At 53.5% G+C, this 19,151-nt stretch overlaps 1 protein-coding gene across 7 annotated transcripts in view; it reads left to right on the forward strand.

Moving 5' to 3' along the window:
• Positions 1 to 19,151, forward strand: part of LOC149330846 (protein kinase C-binding protein NELL2-like) — a 91,897-nt gene that overhangs the window by 37,160 nt on the left and 35,586 nt on the right. The gene's annotated exons all lie outside the window — the stretch shown is intronic.

Raw genomic sequence — 19,151 nt, forward strand, 5'->3', positions numbered from 1 at the left:
GGTGGTCGAAATTTCCGGAGCCCTCCACTACGGCGTCTCTCATAGCCTGAGCTGCTTTGGGACGTTAAAACCCCATAAACTAAACTAAACTAAACTAAACTAAACCAACACTTGAACGCTCCATCATCAGTCTGCGAAAAAAGTAGTCATTGTTGACCTCTGTCCGGCGGGTCAGGACGTGAGAATGAATGAAGACTGGGAAAGCGGCGGAGGTCGGAGGGGATATGATGTAATCACAAGGCAGCAAGCGCCTTCTTCGCTGTCTGCTGCCTATAACGGCGTCCTAAGGGAACCGGGTTCGGTGTTGACAGAGCAAACATTCAGCTTCACGCTGCTCTCGCCGGCTGTCTCCCTCTCTCTCTTTCTCTCTGTCTCCCCGCGTGTCCGACAGTTCATCTAGAACACCCTGCCGAAAGGGACTTACTCTCCTTTTGCTGAAAAATGGAGGACGAGCCGTGTCTTCACTCTTTTTCTTTCGTCTGCGCGGTGACTTTTCTGCCGCACACGCAACAGAAGCAGCAGCAGCAGCAGCAGCCGACAGGTCGTCTGAAGGAGACAAAACTGCTCCTCTGGGTTCGAAGACCGGCGAAGAACGAACGAACCGAGGGCGTGAGCCTTGGGGAGTAAAAGAGCGCCAAGAAATGGAAGGGGGAATAAAAAAGAGAGTCAGCGGGGAGTGAGTCGGCAGAGGTCGCGAGGCAGGTCAGACATTCGCTGATCGCCGTCGTAAAAAAGAGAGGAATGGGTTCTTCCACCGAGGTGGACAGGCCGCGAAGCTTGCGCGGGAAATTCGCTCATATCCGCCGACGTCGTAAAAAGTAAGAACGCGCAGAACTACTCGGCTGGCGCGGACGCTGCGTCGCTGATTACTTCCGTGCGTCGTTGTAACAAACGGGTTGCGTGTATCCTCTTCTTTCTACGGCGCGGAAGGAGGTAGTCGTCTTTATGCGCAAGCCTCGACTTGTATTTGCTGCCATGTCCAAGTGTGCAACTTCGTCTCCTCTGTTCGTTGTATGAGCGGCTTCGGTTGTTCTTGTTGCCTCAGTGGAAATGGGACGTGTATACCCACGGCAGGCGATTGGTCAGGCTTCGATGCAGGCCCATACAAAAGGTTAACTGCCGACGCTCAGTTTCAACGGCACTGCATTAAAACTCTGCAATATTACTGTAAGATTTTTTTATGGGCTTCTGGGGGTCTAACGTCCCAAAACGACACAGGCTATTAGACACACCGTAGTGATGTGCTTCGGAAATTTCGACCACCTGGGGACCTTTAACGAGCACAGTACACGGGCCTCTAGAACTCTGCCTCCATTGAAATTCGACCCCCGCGGCCGGGATCGAACCCGCGTCTTTCGGGACAGCAGCCGAGTGCCGTAACGACTGAGTCAACGCGGCGGCTATTATTGTAAGCACTTGCAACGTTTTAGGAATGACAAAACCAGAAAATAAGGGAACGCAATTTTAAGGTGGAAAAAAAAAGTATTTTTTTTTTTGTAGTGTTAACAAAGTAATCCCCTGGTTTTGCAATGATATAACTGTCGAGAAACTCGCACCCTGGCTGCGAAGCGTGCCCTTTCACATTTGCACCGAAGCGGTGAACTGGAATACGATGCGATACAGTCGAACCTCAATATAACGAAATAATGGGTATAACGAAAGAATGTCCATTCCCCTTGGAAGCTCAGCCAAAACTGGCTATAACGAAGCTATGGATATAACGAAGCAGTCGCCTGGCCCCTTCAACTTGGTTAAAACGCTAGAGGTTCAACTGTATAGACCTAAGCGAGTGAAGGGAATCTCTAAGTAAGTTTTTCTCATATTTGTCCGGTCTTATCCTCGCTGCACCGGTCTTATCGAGACCGTTGCTGTGCGCCGGTCTCGACACTAGGAGACACTAATTATCCATTAACTAGGACACTAATTATCCGTTAGGTGTCGCCCGCGTGCAGTTCGGCATAGGGTGTCTGGTATACGTTTGTCCCTGATAGTATACGTTGGTAATAAGGCTAGAATCTTGTTTCCTTCTGACGTGTGCTAAGAGCAGAAAAAGCATGTTTGGCTCCTGTCACTGCATGATGTGTCGTTCGAACCGATGTGTGATCCCGAACATGTGTGCAAGGAGACAGCTGCGGGCGGGCATTGTCCGGTCTGTAGCGCGCTTTTATTTCTTCGTTTTTGCCAGCGTATGACATCGGCGGTCAAAGGACACCATAAAGTAGGCAGAGACATGTACGGGCGCTTCTATAGTCGGATACAACTTAAGTCTCTTGTTTCTTTTTCTCGTCCTGTGTATCGCGCTGCTTTAAGATGGACAACTTAAGTCTCCTGTGAAGCTCCACCCACATTCAGCCTCCGCGCACAGAATTCCTCCGCGATGTAAAAGTAGTCCGCTGCTTAAACGTTTATTGTTACGTACACAAGAAGCTTATCACAAGAAAATAAATTATGAGCTCTAGAATTTTGATCCGTGGATTGTTTGATGTAGGCAAACATTAAAAAGCTGATTTCATTTACAGTTGCGATTGGCCAGCGGAGTAATACAGGACGCCGCGGACCGCAGCCCAGTGTTAGCAACTTCTGTTTTTTAAAGTTATATCCTACTCTAACTGCGTCCACCACGCGTACTTTGCAGGAGAGTGGTATCTTCCGACCTGAGCCGTTGCGTTCCATTAAAACACCTGCTTTGCTCGCCAGCCGATTCGTGAAGAGTCTGCTTTGCTCGCCAGCCGATTCGTGAAGAGTTGGTAAACCAAGGGAAACTCTGAGGCTAAACTCTGTAGAGGCATGTCGAGGACAAAGCGATTAAGCGTAACGCAGACAACGCACTACACGGCAGGTGTGTCCGCAGATGGCTTTCGCACATTTTCTTCGGCTTAGGAGACGCCAGCGCTTCTCCTGCCTATTGTTCTGAAGTAAGGCCACGTCGCCTATAGTATACAGTGTGTCACATATTAGTTATTTCATTCAATGACTTTAGCGCAGAAATCAATGCCAGCAACTCTACCAACCGTGTATACAGTGCACCATGCCGGAGTATCTACACTGAGAAAGCTACGCTTAAAGCAGCAACCATTTCGTGCTATTGAAGAAAATAAAAAGTGGTAGGGTTTTAACGCAGTTAAACAGAGTAGACGTGCAAAAGCATGCGTTAGGCCTGGTTGGCTCATGCTTTTGCTTTGCTGGGGTCTTGGCCGCTCAGAGTAAGCTTTGATCGAGGTTAAGCTGATCAGGTCTGTCCGCTCCGCAGATGAAAGTTAATGAAAACGACGATGTGCAATGCATAGCGCGAGAGTGTGTTGCACGTTAACACGAGGCGGGATCGGCTGCGGCGTTATCGTATAGTGCTGTCGTGCAGTGGCCAGCGAAGATGATCTGTTCGCACCGCCAAGGGTTAGAAACTTGTTCGCGGCAATATTTATTTTCTTTCTGCACCCTCAAGGTCAGGGACGCCACAAGATTCTTGGTTGGGTTTGACCCCGTGAAGTAGTGCTTTTGTACTAAAACGGCGGCTGTCAGCCTCTAAAACCCTGGCCAAATACTTCCACTCCATGCCCTCTCCTTGGCCTCTTGCCTACCGTCAGCCCGCTAGTGACTGCAGCGCCACCACATTTCTTTGCGACTTCGGGCAGTGAGTGTCTCAAAACAAAGCTGGTTGCGACGCAAAACGAAAAAAAAAAAGTGATAGGTGTAAAGCCACGCCAGGAATAGGCTCATAAGCGCTTAAAAAAGTTCGCGGAGTCATAAACTGGAAACGGAAGTTTGTCTCGCATGAGCGCTTCCAAGTGAAGGACAACTTTCGCAACTCGTTTGAGCAATCCAAGGAACAGCGCACCTCTCTAAACAAAGTTTGTAGTCTATAGCTTGTGCAACCGGAGACTAAAACGCAACTGAATTCAATTAATGTTGGTCTTACATCAGCCTTGTCGAGAAATGTCTCGATGCATACCGAATTTTTTATTGCCGATCCTCGTCAGTTCTCCAACAGCACGCTTACGTTTAAACGGATTTTTCTTTTAAATATGTAGCCTCTAGTGTGACTGAAGATCTTATATGATACCACCGAATATACACTGTAAACACAAATACGCCTCTAGGGGAGTAAAAAAAAAGGAAGTAAGGTGTCATTTGGTTACTGTTACAGAGGTTAGATAGGGCTAGAGGAAAACAAATGCCCTGCCCGCACCGTCTTGCGACACAACGGGCTTGGTTACTGGTGCCGCCGCGGTGGCTCAGTGGTTATGGTGCTCGGCTGCTGACCCGAAAGACGCGGGTTCGATCCCGGCCGCGGCGGCTGAATTTCGATGGAGGAGAAATTCTAGAGGCCCGTGTACTGTGCGATGTCAGTGCACGTTAAAGAACCCCAGGTGGTCGAAATTTCCGGAGCCCTCCACTACGGCGTCTCTCATAGCCTTAGTCGCTTTGGGACGTTAAACCCCATAAACCAAACCAAACCAACCTGTTACAGTAGGCAGTTACTCCCACGTAACGTGAGCAAAGGGCTTGGAAAAAAGAAAAAAAGAAGAAGAAACGGGCCCGTGTCGGTGCCAGCGAAACTTGTTGAGGATTAGTTATGTGCCGGCTGCATCGAGAAAGCTGAAATACCTTCTTTTCTTTTTTCCTTCGAACACGTTTCAGTGATGTCTTCAGATAAATTGAGGCTTGTGACAAATTTCTTCTGTACTGTTATGAAGCGCATAAATATTTACCGTAAAATTAGCTGATCGGCCGGCTGGGGGCGCTGCTTTTCACCGGAATAATTTTTCGGCATAGAAATCGCAGAAAACCGACCGTGTTCGGCCTTCGCATGTCTTTCTGAGCGTTTGTTGTTTCTTCTTTTTGCCCAGAAAGTGTATTATATGTTTCTTTTGTTAAATAACGCGTCACCAGGCGATAGCCGGTCGCACATGTAGCGCCCGCAGCCTTTTCCTGCAGATGGCGTCGCGGACACTGTTGTTCCCGGGGCCATTCCGCGTACGGCACACGGGCCGACGGCGGCATATGTTCCGGATAAAGCCTCGTAGGGGGGGCGTGTTTCACCCGCGAATGCCGCTGCAAAGGTGGCTCGATTCTGGTAAAAAAACGCGCGCCGTTCTTGGAGCATAAGCACCAGGTGGGAAACGCTGGTGGTGGTGGTGAATGGGAAGGGGGGGGGGGGGGGGGTTCGGAGGGCGGTAAAATAAGCGGGAAGGCTCGAATTTGCGGCGTTTGAGTAGCGGTGGGAGGTTTGTCATCGACAAGACTGTTTTTCTCTTTCCCTCTTTCTTCGTTTTTCTATACCCTCGTATAATAGCCATATGCGGCTGTTGCTGCTACGTACATCTATCAATTAACGATTTTTTTTTTCGGAAATTCGCTTCCATACGGCGAACTGTTTTGACTCGTTGACGACGCACGCCCTCTCCGGGCATTGCGCGGCCTGGCTGAAACGGGTATCAATCCCCGCCGCGAAATCGGAGGGAAAGGAGATAAAAAGAAAAAGAGCGAATCGGACGTCAGCGGCAGTTGTTTCGGTGCCCTTTTCCCGAAAACGGCGTCGGTTGTTTTTGATCACGTCTCTCTAGTTCTACCATCACGACACCGCGTACACAGACGCGTTCACGTAATGAACAAAGATTGAAACGCGAGCGGTGTAACGGAACGAAAGACAGGTCTGTTTGTCTAGATTTTTTTTTCTCTCTCCATTAATTTTTTCGATGCCCTTGTACCGACGCGGACTATATGTCTATATACGCGTCGTTGTGTCACCTCATGATAGACACAGACGGAGAGAGGTCGCTGTTGCTATCGTACGACAGCGCAACCGCGGCAGCCATCTGCGTGTCACCCTGTCGGCAGCCCGTCTTCTCTTCGCCGCGTGTTGCTGGCCGCCAACGTAGTATCGGCCTAACGAGGGGGACAGTAGACACCCCCCGCCCCACCGTCTTCCCCTGCTGCCTTCCCGTTAGTTTCCCTCTTTTCCCTATTCTTGCGGCAGCATACAATCCCTCCGTCGATCTCCCTCCTCGCGTGTCTGGGGTGGAGGCATTCAGCGCCATCGGTGGCGGCTTTCTCCTCTTTCGTCCGAGAGCCCGGCGGAGAAAGTGGGCGAGTGTCGGTGGGAGTCTCTCGCTTTCTGAAAGGAGGCGACGCGTGTGCCGGCACGCGCCACATTCGCCGGGGCACGCGCTGTAGTGCGGCTGGCGAGAGCGCGGCGGCGCGCCAGCTGGTCTTTCCGGCGGCAGCTGCTGGCGGGACGCTTCAGCGCCCCCAGCGCCTGTGCTGCCTGCAGAGGGGGATGCAACAGCAGAAGACGCTGCCGCCGAGGCAGCAGCAGCAACGCACACCACAGTTGCCGGTCTCGCACCAGCGGCTCCGACACCACTGCTGGCAGGCAGGCTGCGCGAGGAGCCGAAGAGGGAAGGGGGGGGGGGGGGGGGGGGGGACAACAAAAAGACGCGAAGCGCAAGAAAAGTTCCGCCGCCACGCGACTTCTCTCTGTCGGGGTCTGCTTAGAGAGGGGGGCGTCGCGCTCTCTCCCCCCAGAGCGTGCGTGTCAGTCAACCGGCGGCAGAGTGTGGGTCGTGGCCCACTACTCGATCGGGGGGAGTCCTGCGTTGTAGGTAACGGCGCCAGACAACTCGCTCACGCGCGCGCCGCACCGGCTGGGAGAGAAAGTGCGGGCAGCGTGTGGTCTACCGGAGTGGAGAGAAGAGGGGAGGAGGGTGCGAGCGAAGGGCACGCCGCCGGTCAAGTACTGCACACACTAAAGGGGGAGACAGCAAAAAGGATACGCAAAACAGGCACTGGCGGGGCATCAAAAGGAAACCCAGTCGGCCTCGTCGGACCGACGCCGAGGAAAAAGTCTCGCGACCGGGAGAGCAAACAGCCCCTCCCGACGCAGGCCCGTGTTTACAGGACAGGGCGGGCTTCTAATCTAGTGAATAAAAATTAATGGCGGGCCGGCCGCTAAATCGGTTTAGCCGTAAATGACTTGTCCGTGCTCGCGCCCTGCCCCCCGAGCAACGCGCGGCTCTTTCCTGGGCGGTCTTCCCCCGATACCCTCTGGGGCTCCCTCGCCGGCGCAAGTCATTAGCCAAAGCAAACAGCTCGTCGCCGAAGATACAGGCTCGCGAGTATATGGGGGAGGGGGGTCAAGTAAGGGAGGTTCTTCCCCCTCTTCGACTTGTCTGTGTACTCGACGCACGCCGATCGGGTTTAGTTTTAAATTTAAGCTAGGCCGCGGCTCGTTTGAGTGAGCCGAGGAGCGTTTCGGGGCAGCCATTGGTGTTATGAAAGTGAAGAGGCGCCCCGGCTTGCCGACCAAACGCGATGTATATATGCAGGGTGTGGGATGGAAATTGCGCAACTCCGTGAGAGGGAGTGAGCGCTGGGGTCTTCTGTCTGGCCGAAAGCGGGAGGGGGGGGCGTCGCGTCTCGTTGTTCCTAATTGAGGGTGCAGGGGGAAATCGTACGAGAATAGGTCCGCGTCGGAGGAATAGGCGGTGAAGAAGAGCCGCGAAGAGTCGGCAATAAATCGCGCAAAAAAAAAGGCGCTGTCTGTGCGTTGCTTGCGTCGGCGGCGGCCTGGCTGTCCACTTTTCCCCGAAATGAATGGTGGCTCCTCTCTCGCGCAGTATATCAGCCGGCCATTACTGCGTTCTCACTCTTCGTTTTTCTTTTTCTTCTTTTTGCCCCCAAGCTCTTATCCGTCTAGCGGTGTTACTACTTCCTGGCTCGAAAAAGACGCGCCCCTGTCGGCGTGTCTCGCTTTGCGCCACCGAGCGGGACCTCCTCGCTGGCGTCGCCTTCTTGAGCTGCGCTGGCGTAACGCGCGGCGTTAACTAGCGTCCTACCCCCCCCCCCCCCCCCCCCCCCCCCCCCCCCTCTTTTATGGTGGACAAACAAACAACTGTAGAAGGGAACATTAAATAAAGAACTATTAGAAAAACAACGTCTGCACTATCACCGCATAACGGGGTCGAGCGCAAGTTGTTTGTTCGTTGTTTTATGTATTACGTAACTCCCGGGGCGACCTGATGGCGTTGCAGAGGTGGGCGACGTTGGGGTTGAATCTACACGATTAGAATAGCACCGAAGAGCTGTAATTGTGTTCAAGATGAAAACATCGAATGGCTGGTCGAAAGGTTGACGTTTGCCTGAGGCGACCTACTGCGCTTGGTAATCGATTCGAGATCGTGTCTGTAATTGTGCTTATCACCGTCTCACCCCCTACGCAATAGATTAATTAATTTTACGGTGTTAGCAGTGAGATCATCATTTTGCGACAACCCGGCGTCGGCGTTTGTTTGAAGCCGATACCTCAGCGAAAGTTCGTTATTAGAAAAAATTCGTTGAAAGGAAGAGAAAGGCAAACTGTCTCGCTTCTCAGTGTACAGATCGCTCCAATATTTAAGGCAACAAAATTAGAGCATTGAGCTAATGACTACACCATAGTTATGCGTTTCAAGAACTTTTTTTTCCTGTTTTCGAACTAGTTACCCTCTTGTCGAATGATGTCCAAAAGTCGTTTGCAACTTTAGCAGAGAAGTAACCCAAAAAATTAATACGTTTGCGCAAACTGGTTGTTACCTTTTGTAGCATAGTGTCGCGTAGCGAGCTTCGCAGGTTTCGCGCGCCAGTTTCTCTACAAGCTGAATGTGTTCTTCTCCCCGCCGTGCGACTGTTGCTGTCCGTGTGCTCCCTGCTGTGCGGAGAGCCATTAGAGGGGCTCACACTCCGACATTTGGCAGAGCCGTTTTCTCTGGGGCTCTTTGTAAGCAGGCATTGTGCGTCTCCTCCCCGGCCTTGTGTGAATGTTTAGTTAGAGTAAAACGCAGTAAACTGCGAGGGGAAGAGGTCGCCCACGGCTGCGTCCGGGCCACCAGAGCGGGCGCGCGGACCCCCTGTGGTTTGCAGGAGAGTCGCGCGAAGTGATTGCCTCGGGCGGCACACTGCCCGGCGGACCAGATATGCCGGAGACGAGCCGCGAGGGCTGAAGGCGCGGACGGCGGGTCGCGTGGTGCACCGACTGCGAGGTTTGCGTTTCCTGTGTTTCGGGTGTCGTTTTGTGTGTTTGTATCTGTGGGCCGAGTGGAAATGCGCACGTCTTCGGGGAATTTTACGCGGTGCTCTCGAGTAAACAGCCTCGTGGGCACCGGCGTGCTATTGGCTGCTCTGTTTTAAAGAAATCCTTGTCATTGGCTCCGACAACAGCATTTCCGATTGGCTACTAAAAGTGTCCCCAGAATCCTGGGCAAACGTATTTAAGAGCGGGTTTTTGGCGCGAAGAGGGGACTCGGGGGAGGAACGGCTGCCTCCCGGCTGCTGCTCGGGACCTCCGCTCCAAAGATGTTGCACGCCCCGGGGTATGACTGACTGCCTTACTATGTGACCTCTTATATTTCTGTCTTAGTTTCCAAGTTTAACCAGAAATTCGCATCTATCTTCAATAAATCAAGTTGACCAATGCATCTAATCGACGCCTGCTGTTCCCCTTCTTCGATGCGGCGGAGCCACCGTTCCGTCCGGACGTAAGCTTCGTTACAAGTGGTGGAGGTGCGGGGTAACGAAGACCCCGCTCTACTTGAAATGCGCCCCAATCTGAGAAGTGAGCAAAGCCGGAAGCCCGCAGACTTCATTACGATGACGAGCCCACAACCGAGACCATCTATCGCCCCGCCTGTGTTCAGGGGAACCCCGGAGGAGTCCGTGGCCGAGTGGCTGACCTGTTACGAGCACGTCGCTTCGCTCAACTCATGGGACAACGAAACAAAGGTGAAATTCCTGTATATTTCTTTGGACGGCGATGCGAAAAAATGGTACACTACGGAACTACTGACTGGTGCGCCAAGTTCATGGATCGAATGGGCGGCGAAGCTCAAAACTTGCTTCAGCAGCCGCCACGCTAAGGAAATCGCCTATTTACGACTTCAAAACCGGGTGCAGCTGCCGTCAGAGTCTCCGGAGCAGTATTTTTATGACGTTCTGCAGCTGTGTGCGAGGGTGGACGCCAAGATGCCGGAAGAGGATCGACTGCGTCATTTGCTGCGGGGCCTCCAACCGGCGACCATGGAGAAGATGATCATCGCCAACCCGAGCACTTGTGCAGATTTTTTTCAAATACTGCAGCGCCTCAACCAAGCTGCGCTGATGGGACTCACTGCTCGAGGGCTCTCGACCCAGGCCCACGCCGCCTACCTGACGACCGAGTATAACGTTCACAGATTGGCCATCCCTGCAGCATACATCGATGCTACCTGCCAGCCGAGTCCTGCATCACTTGTCTCCGGAGAGCCTCACATGCTGTCCGCCTTCACAGCAACATCCCACGGGCAACAACAAGCGGACGCAGGTGAGAGGAGATTTGAGTCAATTGCCACCTCCCTTGAGTCGTTATCCGCGCGGTTAACGAGGATCGAGGAAGAACTCTCTCGTGCCCATGCCCCGTGGCCCCCAAATACGTCGCGTGCCGACGACGGACGGCCACGGTGCAACTACTGCAACCGAAGCGGCCACATAGTTCGTAACTGTCGCCAGCGATGGAGAGACGAAGACCGCGAGCAAAGAAGTGTGCGCGCCGATCAAGCCTCCAGTTCGGGAAACGGGAACGGCCGGGCCTAGGTGGTCAGCCCAGCCGGTCAGTATGTGTGATGAATGAGAAACAGCTTCTCACAGTCCCAGTCGAGATTAACAACTCGAAGACCACCCACTTGATTGACACCGGCTCCGACAACATTAGACCAAATCCGGAGAAAATAGCCGCGATCGAAAAGCTCCCAGCCCCGAAAAACAAGAAAGGAGTTCAGAGTTTCCTGCGAATCTGCAATTATTATAGACGCTTCATCAAAGACTTTGCTCTAATTTGCCGGCCTTTGACTAACTTGACCAGAAAGAATGTTCCGTTTGAGTGGGATGCGGCCTGCGAGGCGGCAATGAAAGCGCTCAAAGAAAAGCTGACTATATCGCCAGTTTTACGTCAATTCGAGCCCGGCAAGCCAGTCGAAATCCATACCGATGCCTGCGACTACTGCATTGGTGCCGTGCTGGTACAGAGGGAAGACGGTCGAGAGCATGTCGTCGCGTACGCCAGCCGCCATCTTAACAAGGCAGAGACCAACTACAGTACAACCGAGAAGGAATGCCTGGCTGTCGTGTATGCCTGCAAGCAGTTCCGCCCGTACATTTTTGGAAGCCAATTCACCGTGGTCACCGATCAAGCCAGCCTCTCATGGCTGATGAATGTCAAGAATCCGAACGGACGCCTCATGAGATGGTCCCTGCTATTACAAGAGTTCGACATGACGCTGAAACACCGCCCTGGTGTGAAGAATGCAAATGCCGACACTCTTTCTCGCCTGCCACATGAACCGGCACCGGTTAGTGAAGAAAACTTTGCACCGCTGCTTGTGCTGGGTCGCGTGGATATAGGTAGGAAGCAGAGGGAAGACCCTTGGATGAAGGAGATGATCCAACACCTCGAGAACCCGGATTCACCCGTTGTCAGAACGCTGAGGAGAACGGCACGGTGTTTTCGAATAATCGACGGTGTGTTGCACAGGAGGGCGAAAGGATTCGAGGAAGACTACGACGCACTGGTCGTACCAAAAGGCTTGCGGACTGGGGTATTAAGGAGCTGCCACGACGATCTAACGGCAGGCCACCTCGGAGTCAAGCGCACATGGGAGAAAATACGTAGGCGCTACTTTTGGCCTAAGATGTTCGCAGAGGTGACGAACTACGTGCTCTCTTGCCCTGACTGCCAGACGCGGAAAGCCCCACCTTACAAGCCGATCGAGTTTCTCCAGCCCATTCCACCGGCAGGGAGGCATCAACAGGCCCGCGAAGTAGTCGCTCAGCGTGAGAAGCAGCGGCAGCAGAAGAACAAAAAGGCATACGAATCAAGGCGACGTAATGTTTTTTATCCGGGAGACCTCGTGTACGTGTGGACGCCTTCTCGGTCGAAAGGGAAGGCCACCAAACTGCTCCACAGGTACCACGGGCCGTTCCGTCTACTTCGCCAAGTGGCAGAGAACAACTGGGAGGTCGTCAATCGCACCGGTCGCAAGCGAGATGTCGTCAACGTCGGCCGTCTGAAGCGCTGCCACACTCGTCTGGATTCAGAAGAGGACGCCGATGACGAGTCACTGGACAGTGATTGTGGAAATGGTTGTCGTGAGTTCGCGCGCAATGTTGATGTGTCTGGAAAACCAAAACGCGCAGTGTCCCCTACAGTGCAACCCAACGATCACGAAACGTCGGATGACAGTGCGACTGAGGTGTATTCTTACAGCAGGTCGTCACCTGATTATGGCCGTGCGGGGGCTCACACCGAGCCCAAAGTGGTCAAGACGCATGGGTATGAAAGTGACACCGAGGAGTACTACAGTGCAGATGAAGGAACAAACTAAAGTAACTGTTGGACTGCCCCTTCCCACAGACAACTTGTGTTTTGTGCCAATCTGTACATACGGACATTTTGAGAGTGCAATGTAAAGTTTTCGATTGCATTGTTAAATCTGTATGTTTGTGCATCCTGCCCGTGTCATGTAAATTCAAATAATTTACGGGTTCGTTTTGGCATGCCTTGTTTAGAATAGCCGATGTATTAAGTTTAGTCCTGTTGCGCGTTACTGTCTGGCGGATTTTATTTTATTGCCTTGTATCAAGTGTGCACGCCCTTCCTTTGTATTCGATTCTTGTAAACGAGTGGGACACTCTTTTTCGTAGGAGGGAGGTGTCGCGTAGCGAGCTTCGCAGGTTTCGCGCGCCAGTTTCTCTACAAGCTGAATGTGTTCTTCTCCCCGCCGTGCGACTGTTGCTGTCCGTGTGCTCCCTGCTGTGCGGAGAGCCATTAGAGGGGCTCACACTCCGACATTTGGCAGAGCCGTTTTCTCTGGGGCTCTTTGTAAGCAGGCATTGTGCGTCTCCTCCCCGGCCTTGTGTGAATGTTTAGTTAGAGTAAAACGCAGTAAACTGCGAGGGGAAGAGGTCGCCCACGGCTGCGTCCGGGCCACCAGAGCGGGCGCGCGGACCCCCTGTGGTTTGCAGGAGAGTCGCGCGAAGTGATTGCCTCGGGCGGCACACTGCCCGGCGGACCAGATATGCCGGAGACGAGCCGCGAGGGCTGAAGGCGCGGACGGCGGGTCGCGTGGTGCACCGACTGCGAGGTTTGCGTTTCCTGTGTTTCGGGTGTCGTTTTGTGTGTTTGTATCTGTGGGCCGAGTGGAAATGCGCACGTCTTCGGGGAATTTTACGCGGTGCTCTCGAGTAAACAGCCTCGTGGGCACCGGCGTGCTATTGGCTGCTCTGTTTTAAAGAAATCCTTGTCATTGGCTCCGACAACAGCATTTCCGATTGGCTACTAAAAGTGTCCCCAGAATCCTGGGCAAACGTATTTAAGAGCGGGTTTTTGGCGCGAAGAGGGGACTCGGGGGAGGAACGGCTGCCTCCCGGCTGCTGCTCGGGACCTCCGCTCCAAAGATGCTGCACGCCCCGGGGTATGACTGACTGCCTTACTATGTGACCTCTTATATTTCTGTCTTAGTTTCCAAGTTTAACCAGAAATTCGCATCTATCTTCAATAAATCAAGTTGACCAATGCATCTAATCGACGCCTGCTGTTCCCCTTCTTCGATGCGGCGGAGCCACCGTTCCGTCCGGACGTAAGCTTCGTTACAATAGAGTACTGGTTGGTTTATGGGGTTTAACGTCCCAAAGCGACTAAGGCTATGAGGGACGCCGTAGTGGAGGGCTCCGGAAATTTCGACCACCTGGGGTTCTTTAACGTGCACTGACAGTACTTTACGCTCACCAGAAAGGGTCTGCGGTGCGGCGCCGTTGGCGACGGCGTTTGCCAGCCTATCGCCGCCACCCACCGGTAAAAAATGTACCTCAGACATTCGAACCCAGCACCTGCCAGCCTGCAGCTTCCTCACCTCCAGAAAATGTGGGGGATGCTCCAACCACTGCATACTTTCGAGTGGGCTGATAAAAAGAAAGAAAAAGATGCCCAGGCTTAGCTTGGTTAAGCCAAGAATGCGTTGCATATCGATTTTCTCAGCAGTTTTTCCTCCGTGACGTATGGATGGATGGATAGGATGCCCCCCTTGAAACGGGGCGGTGGCAACCGCCACCATGCTCAGCCGTCCTTTTTTTCTTTTCTTTTTGTTTTTTTTCTTTTTACGTGGTTTGGTGACGTCACCAGACCACGTGACGTCACGTGGTTTGGTGGCTGCCCGACCGCGCCCAAGGGCTGAACTGAGTGATTGCAATATGCTACGCATAAAATGCGCTCGACCCAGTTACCTGCCCACCATCGTGACGTCTCAAATGTGACGACCGTGTATAGCTGCCGGTGTCGAGGAGCAGGGGCGCAGCCCGCACACCGCTCCACTGTTCTCGTGACCCGGGAACTTTTTGAGGAGGCTGTATACGCCGGCTCCGCAACAACGTCTGGCTCCGCCGTGGTGGGGGGGCCGCCGATATCTCTCTATTCAGCTCACGTTCGCGCCCTTCCCACCACCGACCGCTTCGGCGGGCGCGCCTCGGCTAACGACGGCGACGACGAACGCTCGCATCGTCAACGAGCTCACTCTGCCTGCGCTAAACGGGCCCGGCAAGAGAAGACCCAAGAAGAAGGGGGGGTTCGCCACGCGCTTCGTCTCACTGGCGCTGCGTAAGGCAAGAAAGAAAGGAGGACAGAAAGAAAACCGGCCGCCCATCATCCCGCTATACATTTGGACACGCTGATTAAGGGGTTGCGTCCGCTAATGTTGCCGCCGCTGCAGGGGTAGGCCGGGACGATGATGGTAGGGGCGGTTTTGCACCTTTCATCGGCGAAGGGGGGAAAAGATGCCGGCACGGGGAGAAGAGCCCATCTTGAAAGCGCGCGGGATGAACCCGCGCGGACCTCGCCGGGATCAATGGCTCGCCGCTCTACAGAGAGAACCGCGGGTGGCCTGGCGGTGATTAACGACGCTGCAGTCATCAATACTGCCGGCCTGTAGTACATGTAAGCGTGAGTCGTTTTGTCCGGTCACTGCCGGCCACGAGGAGTCTCTCTAGTCGTGTGGTAATAGACTCTCGAGGAAGAAGAAGAGGGTAGGGAATGCGGCCGCTTTCGCCCCGTGCGTTTCTTGCCGCTGTTTTTTCCACGAAAAACGCGCCGGGTCAGAGCACGGATCGTTGTTCGCCGTGCTCACGAGCCCGGAACGGGGCCAGTGTCCGGGGCTGGGCGCCGCTGCTCAAACGCAGCTGGACAGCTGGGCTGGCCATCCACGCGTGTCTGGTGGATGTCGCCGTCAATGGGGGCTCGCTGCCGCAGGGGCGACGCTTAGCGACGGTAGTCAGCTTGGCGAAACACATTAGCCGAGGCCGACACTTGTCTGGTGGAGCTCCGCGCTGAGCGGGAACAACGTTGTTATGAGAAACGCAATCGTCCGCTTCGTGACGTTTAGTTGGAAGGTAAAAAGAAAAAATTATTCACTTTGACGAGCTGCTATATGGCTTGGTTTGTTTATGAGGTTTATTGTCCCAAAGCGACTTAGGCTAATGAGAGACGCCGTAGTGGAGGGCTCCGGAAATTTCGACCACCTGGGGTTCTTTAACGTGCACTGACATCGCACAGTATACACGGGCCTCTTAGAATTTCTCCTCCAAAGAAATTCCAGCCGCCGCGGCCGGGATCGAACAAGCGTCTTTCGGGTCATCAGCCGAACTAGAGCTGTGCACGGGCTCGGGCCGGCCCGAAAGCCCGTACCCGGCCCGGCCCGCGGGCCGGGCTCGGGCCTTGCGGAAGTTATTCACCCGGGCCCGGGCCGGGCTCGGGCCACGGTATATTTATCTCGGACGGGCCGGCCGGGCTTCGCGATCGCGATTGCTCCTGCGTGGCTCCAGCCGCCCTACTGTTGCAAGGTTACTGTTGCAAGGTTCGAAACTAATCTCCACATGAGTGGTCTCACGAGCCCAAATGACACTGCACAAAGGAAGGTGAGGCGTGTCGAACCGAAGGCACTCGCAAAAGTACCCTCCGCCACGCGTTGACGGGGGGCCGGGTGGGAGGGGGGGGGGGGGGGGGGGTCATTATCACATGTACGGGACAACAGGATTCTCGCTCGTGTGGCAACAACGATGTGTTGTGACCATTATCTTCTTGCTCGCCATGGTTACCTGAGTAGGCGTAGGCGATAACTCTCTACATGCGCCATGTTTGCATATACTCACTAATTTTCATCTAGAGCATGAGAACCGAGCATTTTAAAAACATTAAAATAAACTGATTTTCCTTAGATTGTCTCTTTCTGTTTCATCGTCACTTCAATTTCAGTTTTGCAGGTCGGGCCGGGCCCGGGCCGGGCCTTAACTCGGGCCGGGCCCGGGCGGGCTTAGGTTTCTTCGGTGTCGGGCCGGGCCGGGCCTCCATCAGTAGTGTAGGGCTCGGGCCGGGCGCGGGCTGAAATTTGCGGCCCGTGCACAGCTCTAAGCCGAACGCCATAACCACTGAGACACTGCGGCGGTGTACGAGCTGCTGTGAGGCGGATACAACTCAAGAACGGAACGGCAAGTGCTCCTGAAAGGAGGCTTTCCAGCCAGTGGCGTCAAGACGTCGCGGACGCATCCTACTCCTGTTACGCCAGCGTTATAGGATTAAGCCGGGATTAACAGCGACGTCTTTGAGATCGGTGGACACCATTGGCTAGATTCAGTAGGATAAGAGTGCGGGCTAGTTGGTGATCCATAACATAAATACCAGCGAAAACCAGCAAGACACACGACGAAGAACGTGTGTGTCCTCGTTCTTCCTTCTTGAATTGTATGCGACTTTATAGTTTGGGACGTCGACGAAGTCGGTCCTGCCGGAAACCGGCAGTGTACAGCCTTTTATGAGCGCAGCGCATTGTGCTGCAGAGGAAGTATAAAGCGCTGCTCTTACAATAGCTTTGCTGTCATTGCAGCTTCGTTGTCGGTCGGATCGATAGATCGATTCGGCCTCGCCCTGCCTTCGGTTGGTCATCGGTGGTTACGTCGGGTCGTGCAGCGCCCGTGCCGGGTTCAGTCTCAATTGCAGGATGATTTTCTTGACCAGAACGCAAGGCGGAAAATGTGGAGTAATTTTTCCTCGTAGTGTGTCTTCGCTGAGGCGCGTGTTAGTGGCGCTCTAACTAAATATAGATCGAGAATTGAATTGGCTACTTCCCTGATCACGATGAGATTAGGGACAGGTTTGCCGCTATCAAGTTTCCTTGTGGTGTGCCCTGTAATCCAGAAGTGTCAGTCGACGGTGCGCACAATGCTTACGGAGGTCCGCGTCTGGGGCACGGAGATGTGGTCTGGGGTCACAAAAAACCAACACAACCGAGACTTCTCGGGTGCTTTTAAGCATTTTATTTTTGTTTCAGTTGTCTCAAAAATGTTTCAGCTCATGTGTAGATGTGGACTCAGGAGACGAGCTCGATAAGTGGTCTTCAGACTGTAGTACTAATCTGCATATAGACAAGAGTCAAAGACCCTTTTTCCAAGCATTTAACATTGCAAGAGAACACTTCTGGAGAGGTTAACCTTTTATAACAATTAAAAGCAGAAAGGAAGATACAAGCAAGGAGAAAACATATTTACACTTGACTGGCTCGACATGACGAAACCAGCCCTCGGTCCTGCCGAAGCAGCTAGTTTTAAAACCTATGTCCCCGCCCTCGGTGGGGAGAATAACCAATCAGGTACTGTACAAACATCCACCCAATAACTTATTGGGGAAAGGAAAACACAACCAATCAATGATTGGGGAAAGAAGGTAGCTCATCGCGACTCCATACACATATGTACACTTTCCACCATCACGATTTGAGAATTACGCTTTCCTGCTGCGAGCTTCGCGAACACTCGCTTTTCCAACGTCCGGTTGCCCCAAGTTCAAGGAAAGCCACTTCAATCCATCTGTTTCTCATCGTCGCTCCTCATGCCTGCAGCTAGCGTGACAATAGGTCAAAGCACGCCGCTGCAGACATGACACAAAGCCACGCACTGGGACGCGGGTTTGCCTCGCCGTAAACACGTGCACCCAGGATGCGCCCTAACGACTCCGTCCATGAGGGGAGTTTGACGTCTCCCGTAATCCCCGCCATTCGGCGCCCCCTCTTCTCCCGCCGGGTTGCTGACCCCTTCTGTGCGGTTGTGCAGAGGGCCCAAGAGAAAGAACGTAATGGGCATTCCACTACGCGACCGGATGCGGTAAACAAAATACAGCCCCGCGAACTTCACTACCAGGATGGGGGAAGTCTTGTACCGGTTAGAAAACTGGTAGGTACACAGGGGCAGTGGGGATCGAACCCAGCGCCTCCCGAATGCGAGTAGGCGGATGCTCTACCACTTCGCCACCACTGCGGCGCAAGGACCATTTTCTTAGAAAGGGCTGACGTCACTTCCTGTGAAGCCAGAAGTGTCTCAAATGCATGCCGTCGGTGGCCAAACATGGAAGATGGCGCTCTCTACCACTATCAGAGCACCCAGATCTTGGCGCAAAGCGCGTCCGACGGGGCGCCTGTTCTGGTGGCAAGGGCAATGACCTCTGACTTTCCTAAATGGTTCATGCTCATGGACGGTGCGTCCGGCGATTTTCTTAACGAGACGGCATGGCATCACAGCCGATGCTGGAGGGAGTATCAATTAGTGCTTCAGCATTGATAATAGCTCAGGTGAGACATGTCTGAAAGACTAATCATTCTTCAAACGACATCTCTGTAGCGCTTCATGTCGGATATTTTGGTTTTTGTTCAGTACTCACCGTGAAAGTTGGCTGTTAAGTCGCTTTAATAAAGATAGGGTGTTCCAGCTAAGTGTGATCCGCACTGCACCTGTGGCGAACGTTTTCGTCCGCACGACCCGCTACAGAGGGCAGGCTGATAGACATCGACTGCATCCCGGCCGGGTAGTCTCGCTGACCCACCGTAAGCGAAAGCCGCGACTTCGGGGACAGCGCGAGTGATGGTGTGCAGTGAGGTCGCCTGGACAGTGACTTGACGTTGATCCGTCTCGGCCACCTCCGGACAGGCGGCGCGGTAGGCACTCATCCCGATGTTCTCTGTCCGTCCGGTTACTTTCCCCTCGGGACGTCAAGAAACAGAACGAGGGAAAAAACTGCCTCTCGAGACGCGTCTTGTGGCGGCGAACGGGCT

The sequence above is a fragment of the Amblyomma mixtum genome, chromosome 9, assembly GCF_055824585.1.
Source record: "Amblyomma mixtum isolate Tamu chromosome 9, ASM5582458v1, whole genome shotgun sequence".
Taxonomy (NCBI): domain Eukaryota; kingdom Metazoa; phylum Arthropoda; class Arachnida; order Ixodida; family Ixodidae; genus Amblyomma; species Amblyomma mixtum.